This window comes from Ruditapes philippinarum, unplaced genomic scaffold, assembly GCF_026571515.1.
Source record: "Ruditapes philippinarum isolate M1 unplaced genomic scaffold, ASM2657151v2 ctg100_1_1_1_1, whole genome shotgun sequence".
Classification (NCBI taxonomy): Eukaryota; Metazoa; Mollusca; class Bivalvia; order Venerida; family Veneridae; genus Ruditapes; species Ruditapes philippinarum.
The window spans coordinates 493,333-508,453 of record NW_026860686.1 but is presented as its reverse complement, the minus strand read 5'-3'; the positions used below and the strand labels follow the sequence as shown (position 1 = coordinate 508,453).

Sequence of the window (15,121 nt, the reverse complement as noted above, 5' to 3'; positions counted from 1 at the left end):
GTGTCCAGTAGATCTACAGAATGTTGCTGCATTAAACTGTTCAAGAGTAGGTAGGGCAGGAGTACAGATAATTTGATTTATGTGGAATGGTAAACATGGTAAAAATGAACTAACAATAGGGTTAATTTCACTAAATACACTTTCACAATAATAAGTCACATTGTGTCTGGAGGGTGTGTGTGTGTTATTTCCCTTTGAAAAGTAAACTCCATTTACATGCTATGTTAAAGGTCCGTGTTAACTCCCTTTGATAAGTAAACGTCATTTGCATGCACTAGATGGGTTATGTTAACTCCCTTTGATAAGTAAACGCCATTTGCTTGCAGTAGATGGGTTATGTTAAATTAAGTCCCTTTGATAAGTAAACGCCATTTGTAAGCAGGACTATTCAAGAAGTAAACTTGATTCTTATTAACAAATGTGTATTTGTATATCATTTTAATTAGTTTGTGGCAGGTCACTAACTTTATATTTCAAAGAAATGTTGATTGATGACAGATTAATGGATACAGTAAGTACTGTAGCGAATTGAATTCTTACATTCAGAGACAGTCGACTGTGTTTCGTCATACATAACATGCCTAACATGGTTTCAGAATACTAAATAAACTGAGAAAATTTAAAGCTGCATGCCTCCAGATGAGCCCAAATGTATTAAGAAGATCAAAGATGAAAAAAAAATGTTCCAAAGTTATTAGAATACAGTATAGTAGTAAAAAGATTCAACACCAAAACTTTTAATTATCTACATGTTCTGTGTGATAAAAAACTGATTTTGCGGTATTTATCACCATATTTTTACTGTGTGACTTAGAGGGCAATTTTTCATATTTTGTCTTTTTATTCTGGGGTTGTGATGAGGAAGGGTAATTTTCGTGGATTGTAAAAGAAAAACATAATTTATCTGCTGTATGCAATTTGTATATTACTGTCTTTGCTCCCTCCACAATATTTTACTTTTAAATACATTTTCAAATTTTTTATGAAAATTCCATGAATCTGGAGGCATGCAGCTTTAAGTTAAAGTTGTCTTTTTTTCCAATTGAAGAAATGATTGATTATAAAATCATGTTTCAATTTTTAAAGTTTTACCCAAACATACTTGTTATTTGCTGTTAAAAATTATCAGTCAGTAAAAATTACCCTATTTTCTTTTACCTTTATCACATGGACTTTTAAACTAGAAAATTAAATAATTGCTTCTCACATTACTCTTTATTGCACTTTCACTCTGTGTGTTTACTTTTCTTGCTTTTTTAAATAACAGACCTGTTGATGTTTTATACTATGGCTTGCATTCTATAACTGAACAAGTCATCACAGAAACAGTCATCCTAGTCTTATATACATCTTTTAATAATATTGGTATCTTTTTCCCCCTTTTTTATGTCAGAGTAAAATACCTTAACAATTTCCACTAACCCTAAGGATTTTATATCAATATGCAGGATTTTTACATTCTCTCTCTGTCCTATAATTTATGTCCAATCTTATTCAATTTAAGTTAACATAATTATTTGTATAAAACCATTCTGTTTTGTAGTGTCACTTATGTTAATACATCTTTTATAATTCTTCAGTCCTTTACAAAGACACTGTGATGAAACTCTATTGACTTCCCGCCAAGATTTTTCGCATGAGTAGGCCAATCACTGTGCTCTATTTTCATCGGATTTTACAAACGTTTGTGTGTAAGTGAAGTATCCCTTTTTATATTTTCATACTGTCTTGCACTGTTTCACCATACAACACTTTGTTTATAGCACAAGTTTATCCATACATGTGTGCAGTTAATATTAGGCACACATGTTTATGAATTGATTTAGATTTGTACTTGCGTAAATAGTGTTTTTATTGCTGGATTTATACTGTGCAATTAGTGGATATTTTTTTTTAGTTTAACACACTCTTCTTCCACAGTGAGTAATGTTAATATATTTTCTGAAGAATTATATCAAGCTGTCAAGTTTCTTGGGATTAATGTCAGTCTTCATGATTGAGTTCCCTGTGTTAAATACCGGGCCTTTAACAAATATCCATTGCCTCTTAAATCTTGCAACATTCATAAAAATTGAAAATAATTTTGTAAAAAATTAAAAAAGTTTACAAATCGTAGTGTTGATCTGGAAGACTCTAAAGGAGATATAGTGAAATGTTGTATATCTGGAAAAAGGTTAAAGTTAATGCAAAAACATGAATTGTGGGGTAATAAAAAAAACAAAATCGCTAAATACTTTCTCTATTAACAATGCCATATTCCTAGTTATATTGATTTAAATGTCAAACTACTTAACAAATGTAGCATCATATTCTAAAAGTTAAATTGAGCTAATTCTGTAGTAAGAAACTGATATCATTGATAATTTCTATTTTCAATTTTGTCTTTTATTCCTTTTCATACTGTTCAAAAGTTAGATTCAGTTTTTCCTATATATGCATTTATTTTCATTTCTTAAAATTTGTAAGAAAAAAATGATCTATTTTTTTTAATGATTTTTCAAATAGATATAATTTTATCTTCATTTTCTTTCTCCCATCCATTTTAAATATAAACTAAATGCTTACAATTTTAAGTCTGCAAAAAATTGTATCCTTAAAGTGAATGTATTCTGTTAATATTGAATCAATAATATCATCCTTTATTGCATGTATTATATAAAACATCACAATATATTGAAATGTACCATGATATTACTAAAACAGTGGTAAAAACTAACTGTAGTATGTACAAAAGGAGTTTTTATTTAAAAAAAGAACATCATCTTGATTGAATACATCTAATTAAAATATTTGTATTTGTCAAACTAGCTAGTTTTGTCAAAATACAGTCAGAATATTTTCCAGAAACTTTAAAATGTGCAGAGGATAGCCATGTTGCTTTCTGTTTTTATGCACCTGTTTGAAATTTTTAAAAAACTGGAACTAATATAGGATCGGAAATCATCCAGATATCAACTTGTTTTGTCTGGTGCAAATCTTCTGTACTACTTGACACAAAAGATCACCAACATGAATGTGTGAAACGGGTCTCTAGGTCAAAGGTTAAGGTCACTTTTTGGGAAACACAGGAAAAAACCTGTCTGGAGCAAAACTTCTACATGCATTAAGTGATTTTGATAGAACGTGGCCAAATGTTCACCATTGCGAGGTATGAGTGTCACATGTAAAATTCAGGTCACTATGACAAAGGTCAATGTCACTTTTAGAGGTGAAAGGTCAGATGAGAATATGGAAAAGTTTTTTGAACAATTTGGTAGTGATGAACTGAGGGATTAAATCATAAATGTTCCAGATAATGCCAGCACAATCTAGGTCATTATATAGAAGGTCAAGGTCACCTAAGATATTCATTTTTGTGGTGAGCATGGGAATAAAACCGTTGCAATACAATATGTGTCACTTGATTTCTAAGACAGAAATGAGAAATAAATATTAAAACATTATTTATGTAAGCTTTATTGTGAAGAAAGTTTGTAGCTTATTTCAACCATTCTTGAGCCTGCTGCCTGGAACTTAACAGTATTTGGGCCTTATTAGACCTGAGAAAAAATAGTTACTGTTGAGACAGCAGTAGGGCTTGAACCATAGGTCCCTTTGTTGAGAGATAGATTTTTTTGTGACTTTTAATAAAAGGTCATCAAAAATCACTTCATTAGAACACTAGTAGTGGGTACTTGTGGTTTTTGTATACTTTTTGTTCTGTGTTTTACCTTTATAAAAAAGTTAAATAATTTACAGGAGATTAGTGCAATATTTATGTAGCATAACTGTAGAATTTTGTGAAGTAGAATGTCAACAAACACCTCCTAAAAACTTTAAAGGTACTTAATCGACATATTTAGACTAGCTATTGATTTTCGTATGACAACTTTATGTACCTTTGATTCATTCTAGACAACAGGAAGTGCATTTATTTCAAAACATTTTGTTTAAACAAATTTTTGTGGGAAAATAAAGTTTAGCACTTAAATCATAAAATAGATAAGATTGTGGAAGTGGTCGGAGATATAAACTTAGTCAGCGGATTTGATTCAGGCATTAATGTACATGTATATATCCCATATTAATGGGCAATATTGATTTGCGACATTTGGATATTCAGTGACCTTTACTGAGCTTTTGTTGACAAAGTTCTGATGCAGAAGACAAGACGTAATAATAAATATTTTGGATTTCAATCCGGCATATAAACCTTTTAAAGGTTAGTAGTGTTTGTGACAAAAATCAAAATCTGTATTACTTGCAGACCCCAGTCACTCGGGATATGGATGGGTGCATCAATTTGTAAACCCATCCCTTCCAAGAAAGCTGCTTTAATACAAACAGAAAAGATGTTTTTATCCTATAATGATTATCATGTCACTCTACTCAACAGCTATGAAAAGAGGTCCTCCCTGAATATGCACTTTCAAGTAACGCACCTGTTTATTATAGATATATTAAATGTGCATGACTGATACAACATACTAATTAAGATTTAAAACAGTAAAGCATTCATTTCTAATTGTTCTAGAAATGATTGAAATAAAAAAATTAACATTGCAGTTGACAGACAATTTCGTTACAATCATGTAAGGCCTATAACTCTGATCCCCTTTCAAAATTTGATTTTATTTAGTTTTGCATTCTTTTACTTGGGGACCATAAGCCACTTTTCATGCATGGCAGTAAGTGTCTCATTGAAGATATTATGATCAGCGCAGTTTGAACAATCAGCAGATGTTTCTAAATTCATAATTTCACCATGTTTAAATGTTGAATACCGTGCTTGAGCCGGTGCTAGGGGGCGTGGACGGTAACTTGTACTTTGCAATACCGTCCATGAACAGGCTCAATGAAACTGAGCCTGCAACATTTCATAACTCTATGCTAACATGATACATGTAAAAGCATAGTAATTTTACAAAATAACAAACACACTTAAAATAACAAAAATAAACACTCATTTATCAAAAATAATTAATATAAATAATATTACCAACTTGAAGATAAAATAAGACAGATAGTCTTTTTCTTAGCCTGCTTGCGGCAAATGATTCTGCCCATGAGACTAGTGTATTTTTGACTTTTTATGATATTTAGTGGGGTTAGAGTTTGAAAAGAACTTTGTAGAAACAGAACAAGATCACTGAACATACCTTTAAGCTATTTTTTTCCTAAATATGGAAATCATGAGATGTATAAAGGAACAATTTGATGTTTGGATCACTGACACTGAAAAAAAACTTTCAGAAGATTATATAATCAGTCTCCGGTCAATGTTCTCCCGAAAAATATAATACTTGCATTTATGTGATTTCTTTTTTTGCAGTAGAAATATGATAAAGAAACTATCTACACTGTAAATTATCTACTTGGATTTTATAACTTATATTGATAATCTCAGTAATTATCTCTGAACCCTTTTACTACCAGAACTTTTATTGTATAATTACAGACTATTGAGTCTAGGACAATTTTTAAGAATTACAGGAATTTACCATCATAGATAGATGTTTAGTTTTTACTCTATGTATATTAAACCTTTTGTGGTAGAAAATGTATGAAAATATTTTTATCCGCCTAAAAATACAATCAAAAGTACAAAACTACATACATACAAAAGTTAAATAAATTTCATACAGGATACACCCTTGTTTTTGGCAAACAGATGGTTACATTAAATGTATATGAGTGGGAAGAGAATAGTGTACCTTACTTAAGGCTGAAAAATGAATGAAAATCTAACTCATGAAACTGGTAACAGATAGTATTAACCACACTATATATAATATTATATAATAATTATATAATTGTATTATGTATATATATTGTTTTCTATATAAAGTTACTAGAGACAATAATGTATTCAGCTGGATGTTCTCCAGATATGGTTTGATTGTTTGATGTGTGGAAGTAAACAGTTCCTTGTGGAGAATAGGTTTGTGCCGACACAGACCCAACATACACTTAATTGTTTGAGGTAAATTTTCTGGTAAAAATTATTATACTTATATAATATAATCATGTCTTAAACTCACCATTGAAGCTCTAATTAAATACTAAATAGGTGCGCTATATGAACAGGTTTGAGTGTATCAGAATGTGAATTTTTGATAAAAATGGTATCTGCAAAATAAAACACTATGTAATTTTTCTACTAAATACCTTTGGTAATTTTGTCTTCAAATATATTTATAATACTACCAGTATTATAGTTACTTTTCATAAACATTGCAAGCTGGTTTAATTTGTACCCACAAATGGTATAATTTTTACTTGTATTTTGTATGACTTGTAAGTTTGCTAAGTGCTAACTCAGCAGAACAGAAATGACCTATTGTTCTGTCAGCAAAAGTGTAAACTAGTTGCTGGTAATTTAAAGTTGTTGTTGAACTTGACTATTTCACACTCTTGCCTATTAATGTTGAGTGACATTTATACAGATGTAATAAGACAGTACTCATGTTTAAAGCACTGATTTATGGGTAACATTTAAACTAGTTTATAGCATAAATAAGAGAAATTGTGACATAGGCCAGGAAAAACAACTGCTCTGTGTGCAAAAGAAACAGTGTAACTTTTTTAACACAATTTCTTTTTTAGTTTTTATAATTTGTTAAAAATTTAGGCCAGAAAAAGCATGCTGTCTTTTTTCTGGCTCATGCACTTATTTCCTTTTAAATGTTCCACTATTGTAAAAGAGAAGGTATCTGTTGGTATCTGATAGGTAACTATTACTTTTACATCTGATATATGGAGATATTGAAATTACATAATTTGAACAATCTTCAAGCACATGCATTTCTAATTTAATGTTAGATGTAAATGTCAGGATGTGGGTTTTCAGATGATTTCTTGCTTGTAATTTATCTTATATTCATAGTATCAGGTACCAATTTGTTTACAGGATAAATATTTTACAGCTTGGTGTTTTACAAGAATTCTGTAATAAAGTAAAACAATGTTTAGTAAGTGGGTAGATATGTTTCTGACAGTGGTATTTTGTAGAGATAAATGATTGGGAGAGAATATATAATATTTGATTAATAATATTGTACCTATTGTTTGACTTGTGCCCAGTGTGTGGTGGGGGGGGGGAGGGGAGTTAAGGAAAAATTCTTCTGTGGGAAATGGCGGAAGTATTTTTGTGTGTGTGGAATTGTTGTAAGGAATTATCTTCAGTAATAAGAATGAAGGTGTTAGGAATGTGGTTTTGTTAGAATGGAATGTAAATCTGTTATTCTTTTACGACTTTGTTCATCTTATGTTGATAGTATGAACTACTGTAATCTTTATAATAAAAGCACTAGGACATTGAACTCTTCAATAGGTATTCCATATTTCTGGTAAAATGACTTTTAATCAAATTTAGCTGAAAGAGATTTGTCAAATATTACAAAACAAATATTTATTTTTCATTTACTACAGACATAATATAGACTTAATTAACTCTTAGCCGCTAGTGACAGCTTTCCCATGTGACCGGCCACCGAAGATCTAGATCAGCCATCACATCCCTGCTGTCTGAATATGGTCTGCACAGTTCACTGACAGAACTATATTGAAATTTTCAATAAAAAGTATGAATGACTTTATACAGATTGAAAGATGGACAAGTCCCTTTAAAATATTTAGTGGGGGGTAAGGGTTACACAGATCAGGATTTTAAAGTGGTTATATCCTTTTGTTAAAAAAAATAAAGTTCTTTACACATTTTGAATAGTAATTAGGTTGTTATGCCCCCATTTCGAAGAAAAGGGTGTATATTGCTTTGCACTTGTCGGTCCGTCGGTCCGTAGACCAAATGGTTTCCGAGTGATAACTAAAGAACCCTTAGGCCTAGGAACTTCAAACTTGGTATGGTGATTGGTCATGACTAGTAGATGACCCCTATTGATTTTGGGGTCAAGGGGTCAAAGGTCAAGGTCACATTGACCTTGTAAGCAAAAACGGTTTCTGATCAATAACTAAAGAACCTTAAGGCCTAGGAACTTCAAACTTGGTATGGTGATTGGTCATGATCAGTAGATGACCCCTATTGATTTTGGGGTCAAGGGGTCAAAGGTCAAGGTCACATTGACCTTGTAAGCAAAAACGGTTTCCGATCAATAACTAAAGAACCTTAAGGCCTTGGAACTTCAAACTTGGTATGGTGATTGGTCATGACCAGTAGATGACCCCTATTGATTTTGGGGTCAAAGGTCAAGGTCACATTGACCTTGTAAGCAAAAACGGTTTCCGATCAATAACTAAAGAACCTTAAGGCCTAGGAACTTCAAACTTGGTATGGTGATTGGTCATGATCAGTAGATGACCCCTATTGATTTTGGGGTCAAGGGGTCAAAGGTCAAGGTCACATTGACCTTGTAAGCAATAAGGGTTTCCGATCAATAACTAAAGAACTTTAAGGCCTAGGAACTTCAAACTTGGTATGGTGATTGGTCATGATCAGTAGATGACCCCTATTGATTTTGGGGTCAAGGGGTCAAAGGTCAAGGTCACATTGACCTCTTGGGTAAAAACGGTTTCTGATCAATAACAAAAGAACCCTTTGGCCTAGGAACTTTAAACTTGGTATGGTGATTGGTCATGACCAGCAGATGACCCCTATTGATTTTGGGGTTAAGGGGTCAAAGGTCAAGGTCACATTGACCTTGTAGGTAAAAACGATTTCCGATCAATAACGAAAAAAAACCCTTAGGCCCTAGGAACTTCAAACTTGGTTATGGTGATTGGTCATGACCAGCAGATGACCCCTATTGATTTTGGGGTCAAGGGGTCAAAGGTCAAGGTCAAATTGACTTTGTAGGTAAAAACGGTTTTCCGATCAATAACGAAAAGAACCCTTAGGCCTAGGGACTTCAAACTAGATATGGTGATTGGTCATGATCAGTAGATGACCCCTATTGATTTTGGGGTCAAGGGGTCAAAGGTCAAGGTCACATTGACCTCTTAGGTAAAAACGGTTTCCGATCAATAACTAAAGAACCCTTAGGCCTTGGAACTTCAAACTTGGTATGATTATTGGTCATGACCAGTAGATGACCCCTATTGATATTGGGGTTAAGGGGTCAAAAGGGCAAGGTCACTTTGACCTTGTAGGTAAAAATGCTTTCAAATCAATAACTTAAGAACCCTTTGGCCTAGGAACTTCAAAACATGGTATGGTGATTGGTCATGACCAGCAGATGACCTATTGATTTTTGGGGTCAAGGGGTCAAAGGTCTAGGTCACATTGACCTTGTATGTTAAAACGGTTTCCGATCAATTAACTAAAAACGCTTAGGCCTAGGAACTTCAAACTTTGTATGATGATTGGTCGTGACCAGCAGATGACCCCTATTGAGTTTTGGGTCAAGGGGTCAAAGGTTAAGGTCATGACCAGTAGATACTTGATAACCCTTATTAATTGTTTGATCACTGGGTCAGAAGTCATAATAACCTTATCACATGACTAATTGGCTGCTGATAGGGGGCATACATGTTTTACAAACATATCTTGTTCATTTAGTTATTGACTTTTCATTTATTTTGATGTACAGTTTACAACTAACTGATGTAAATACATTACATTCTTTGAATAAGACAAGACTTTTTAAATATGATTGAGCCATTCCCCACCCATAGCATCCCCAATCCCATTCCCCATCCATAGCATCCCCAATCCCACCCAGATTTTGGTTGAAGGGTATAGGTACATCTGCCCTGTATTTAATGTATTTTCTAGTTTGTCCAAAAAAAGTGTTGTTTTATTGTTACAAAAGTCAGCCTAGCTGTAATGTTTGTTGTACACTGTCAGCTTAGCTGTATTGTTTGTTGTACACTGTCAGCCTAGCAGTAATGTTTGTTGTACACAGTCAGCCTAACTGTAATGTTTGTTGTACACAGTCAGCCTAGCTGTAATGTTTGTTGTACACAGTCAGCCTAGCTGTAATGTTTGTTGTACACAGTCAGCCTAGCTGTAATGTTTGTTGTACACTGTCAGCCTAGCTGTAATGTTTGTTGTACACAGTCAGCCTTTATGTTTGTTGTACACTGTCAGCCTAGCTGTAATGTTTGTTGTACACTGTCAGCCTAGCTGTAATGTTTGTTGTACACAGTCAGCCTAGCTGTAATGTTTGTTGTACACAGTCAGCCTAGCTGTAATGTTTGTTGTACACAGTCAGCCTAGCTGTAATGTTTGTTGTACACTGTCAGCCTAGCTGTAATGTTTGTTGTACACAGTCAGCCTAGCTGTAATGTTTGTTGTACACTGTCAGCCTAGCTGTAATGTTTGTTGTACACTGTCAGCCTAGCTGTAATGTTTGTTGTACACTGTCAGCCTAGCTGTAATGTTTGTTGTACACTGTCAGCCTAGCTGTAATGTTTGTTGTACACAGTCAGCCTAGCTGTAATGTTTGTTGTACACTGTCAGCCTAGCTGTAATGTTTGTTGTACACAGTCAGCCTAGCTGTAATGTTTGTTGTACACTGTCAGCCTAGCTGTAATGTTTGTTGTACACTGTCAGCCTAGCTGTAATGTTTGTTGTACACTGTCAGCCTAGCTGTAATGTTTGTTGTACACAGTCAACTCAATGGCCAGTCAGTAGATTAATAAATATGAAAAAAACAACAAAAAACAAATAACTATGGTTTAAACTTAATATAGAATTTTTCCACTAGGTTTGACCTTTTCCTGCTAGAAAGAATTTTCTGTTTTCAAGTATATCAGGTCAGGTCATTACACTATATATTGTGATAATTTCTAGATTCATATTTTAACCCTTTAAGTGCTGGAGCCAGAAGCGTTAAGCCTTTGCCACCAGTATAGAGCCAGGCCAGCCTGCACATCTGTGCAGTCTAACTGTTGGCTGACAAACTTTAAATATTCAAATTGATATCTCTAAAATTGAGAATGGGCAGTCCCAAAAATGGAAGTGGGACAACTCCATTTAAAATATTCAGAATTTTCAGGGTTAATAACCCATAACTCATAATGTGTCCTCAGAATGACTGTGATGTCTTGAAGGAATTGACAGCTTCTTCACACTAATTGCTTAATTCAACATGAGAGCACTAAAAATGGAGAGGAATTTATTGAATTATAATGCTACAACTAAATATGCTTCAAGCAAAAAAAATATAACTATGTTGCTCACAGTGACCATTAGAGTTGTCTTTGGCACAGAAATGATTTAATCTAAAGTAATTCATGTCATGTGTTGAGGAAGAAATGTGTGTCATGTGAAGGTAGACATTATTGTTATGAAGGAAGAAATGTGTGTCATGTGAAGGTAGACATTAGTGCTATGAAGGAAGAAATGTGTCTCATATGAAGGAAGACATTATTGTTATGAAGGAAGAAATGTGTGTCATGTGAAGGTAGACATTAGTGTTATGAAGGAAGAAATGAACATGTTTGCCATTTAAAGGTAGAAATGTATGTCATGTAAAGAAAGAAATGTATGTCATGTGAAGGTAGACATTAATGTTATTAAGGAAGAAATGTATGTCATGTTATAAAGAAAGAAATGTATGTCATGTGAAGGTAGAAATAAATGATATATGAAGGAATAAATGCATGTCATGGGAAGTTAGATGTATATGTCATGTGAAGGTAGAAAGGAAGGAAAAAATGCATGACACTGGAGGTAGAAGTGTATGTCATGCATATGTAGAAATGAATGTCATATGAAGGAAGAAATGATTGTCATGTGAAGGTAGAAATGTATGTCATGTGAAGGTAGAAATGTATGTCATGTGAAGAAAAAACTTATGTCATGTAGAGGTAAGAGTTTATGTCATGTAAAGGAAAAAATGTATGTCATGGGAAGGAAAAAATGCATGCCATGTGAAGGTATAAGTGTATGTCATGCATAGGAAGGTCAAATTGCTTGTCATATGAAGGAAGAAATGAATGTCATGTGAAGGTACAGATGTATGTGTAGTGAAGGAAAAGTGAATTTCATGTGTAGGAAAAGTAAATGTCATGTGAAGATAGAGATGAATGTGTTAGGAATTTTTTATAGCTATTTACTGTTTTTTGTTGTGCACAGCTTGTTGATCTTGTATATTAAAAAATAAAATGATACAAACAACAATATTATAAGGGATACAACTTATAGTGACCCAGGTTTTTATAAACTTTTTGTTTGTTTGTGGGAAGATCAAAAGAAGCTGAAAAGAAAAATATTAAAAGCCTATATATTTTACTTTAATACATAGAATTGGCATTTTTGTTAATTAAGTATTTGTTGAGCACAAATATAGCAATAATAAAGAATAATAAAATTACATCAGTCATCTTAATGTATGAAGCCATGGAGGAAATATTAAAGATAAGTAAGATATTAATACAGTACTTAAATAATAAGTTTGAATCATATAGCCTATGGAAAAAAACAGGTCACTGAATTATATTAATTTGAAAAGAAATGGTTTTATTATTAAAAAATATTTGAAAATTTAAACTCTTGATTTTTTAGGATAGATGATTCACTGTCTGTTGTCCCTCATCTATTTGTTATTCACATTTGTTCCAAAAGAAGGGTAAAAAATTTGACAAATTTTGCTTGAAGCTCTATTAACAAATGATTCTGGTCCGATGTATATCTGGGTAACGGGAGCAGAAAAAATAATATATTTTAAAATTGAAATCTTTAGAAGTCTTCTGCTCATGAAGCAAATGGCCTATAGGAGCTAATAGCTTTTTGACAAGTGGCATCCTTACTATTACACCTCTACTGATTCAAACATGGGGGCAAAATTGGTCTTTACTGAGGTGAGCATTCAGAGCTATAGTGGCTCTCTTGTTCAAATTGTGATAGAATAACATCAGGGTAAAAGAGGTTAAAGTACAAGTAATCATAAGTTAGAATATTTCTTACTGTTTTCTTCTATTTATACTATTTAAAACTACCATGTGTCTCTTTATATCTATTATAATTATTGTACATTTCTAGTAAGTTGATAAACTTGATACAGACAACAACTCAATTAGATAAAATAAAAAGCAGGAAAAATAGTTATGATATGAACTTTTTTAAGGGATTTGCCTTTGTCCGTAGGTTAAAATTTGTGTCCTGCGTTTGAAAAAAACAAATAAAATGTTATTATTGGCCTCATTATAGAAGCTGAGGGATAAATTCCATACTGCCTAATGAATTCCTCTCACAATCTTTTGTCTTATCTGCATTTTTGAATACTTGCCTTAATATCAGCTTTGATACAATATTGTTTGGACCATTCAGTAGGAAGTCTTCGTTTTCAATTAAGGTTTTGGAGGGAAAACTCTTTATTGATTTTCATTTGAGAGTAAGTGTTAGAGAAAATCTGTTCTTGTTAAATATTGATGGTAGTGTAATAGAAACAGATAGTCTGAGAGTGCTGATCTGATTACATACTGAGAAACTGCGCCTTGCTCAAGGGGACATTTAAGATTTTTTGCCAATTTTCCTGAGTTTGTCTGATTATCCTCTTTTTAAAAATGCAGCTGGTTAGGAGCGAACCTATAATCCCAAGTTTTAATTAAAGATTTTAAGATCTGAAAAGACCAAGTTGTGAAGCTATTTTGCAGTTTTGAGTGGGTGAAAAAAATTTTTTTTGCTGACTTTGGCATTAATTAGATTGATTTTGAGAAATGAATTTTCTGGTTTAATTATGTTCATGGTTTTTACGCATCCTTTTTAGCTCAACTAATCAAATTAAAATAGGACTACCTTCACTGATATCCTCTAGTATCAACATTGGTGGGAAGTCTTCAATATATTTATATAAGATATTGTGTGCAGTTTCATTTCTTAGTAACATTATGGGAAAAAATTAAAGAATGTAATTATCACTTAGAAAATGCCTGATTAAGGATTTTCTGTGCCACTTGAGTCTCCACAACCATGTCTTTGCAGTTACTGGTCAAGACCCATAACTCTTGTTTCACTGTGCAAAACTGTCCACTCATTCCTTGATTAGGTATAACAATTTAATTTACAATACTTTATTTTAAAGTGAGTTTTTTTTAAAGCATTATCTATAAACTAACTAATAAGAGCACAATTAAAAAAAAAATATCTGGGTTGTTTTCCCTAGGGATTTACTCTGTATTAATTTATGTTTTACTTTCTTCAGAACTGCCTGTTTGCTACTGAGAAAGTTTTATTAATCAGGAACACATGTAGAGTAAATTTTAAACATGTGAGAGTGGCATTAAAAATGGCCCAGTCTGCAACATGAAAAATATTATCAAATTATGCATAAATCCTTGAATATATTTAAGTCCTGGTTTGAATGATAAGCATACTAATAATAATAATATTATTAAATAAAAATCAAACATTATATTTAATCAAGGTATTTTTGTTTGGAGTGAGTTTGAAATAACACTCATTGCAAGATCAGAAATCATAAAATTGAAAAAAATGTTAACTTAAAGCTTAATTCAATGCTAATGTTTTCATATTACAAATGTAGCAGTTTTCATATCAAGTGGCCTGAACTGAACAGGTGCAGGAACCTACAGGTTGATTTGAGGTGATACATACAATTTGTAGATGAGTTTCATGTGCAGATGTTTGTTCTTTAGTCAAATCCATCTTATACATCTTCAGCCATGAATGTTTTATGTGTATCTTTGTGTTTTGTTTTTGTTCCCTCATGTGGGGGATGTGTTCATTGAATGCCACCCTTATTTGCTGATATTGTTTTTCATATTTGAAGCGTTGTAATTTCGTAAAGGTTGGTGTCTAGTGAAGCTATAACCATTGTAGATTAGACATTGACTTTCCTCTGTGTACTGGTATTCTTCGGCAAATTCCAAAGGTTATGGAGATTTACCGGTAATGGTATATGCCCAAGAAAAAACCCAGGCTGTTATGTCTCAACATACCAACGGAACTGAATTCAATTTGTTATATATATTCTTAATGCTCTCCAGTTATAAAAATAATTATAATTGTAATAAAATCTTAATCTCTGCTGATATTTTGTAAATTAATAGTAAGTGAAAAATTTTCATCCTGCATGGGACTATGTTAATGTGTGACTGGTTAGCACTTCAAGGAGTAGAGTATCGAGTATATTTAGGCTAGATTTCCATGTATCATGTTGTTTTGCATTATGCAGGCATCTGTGGTTATTGCGATTGGATTAGAACCACATTTTAATGG

General features: G+C 32.7%; 1 protein-coding gene across 3 annotated transcripts in view; it reads left to right on the top strand.

The window, feature by feature from the left end:
• The first annotated feature begins 406 nt into the window (after nucleotides 1-406).
• The window catches only part of LOC132713065 (excitatory amino acid transporter-like), a 75,314-nt gene continuing 60,599 nt past the window's right edge, over nucleotides 407-15,121 (top strand). Inside the window, exons 1-2 of one of the 3 annotated variants that reach the window (XM_060695530.1) lie at nucleotides 407-511; nucleotides 1,581-1,691. The gene's annotated coding sequence lies outside the window, so the exon portion shown is untranslated. Of the gene's footprint in view, nucleotides 512-1,580; nucleotides 1,692-1,713; nucleotides 1,920-3,774; nucleotides 4,202-15,121 lie in introns of those variants that run through there. The other 2 variants (XM_060695528.1, XM_060695531.1) reach the window with 2 other exon arrangements.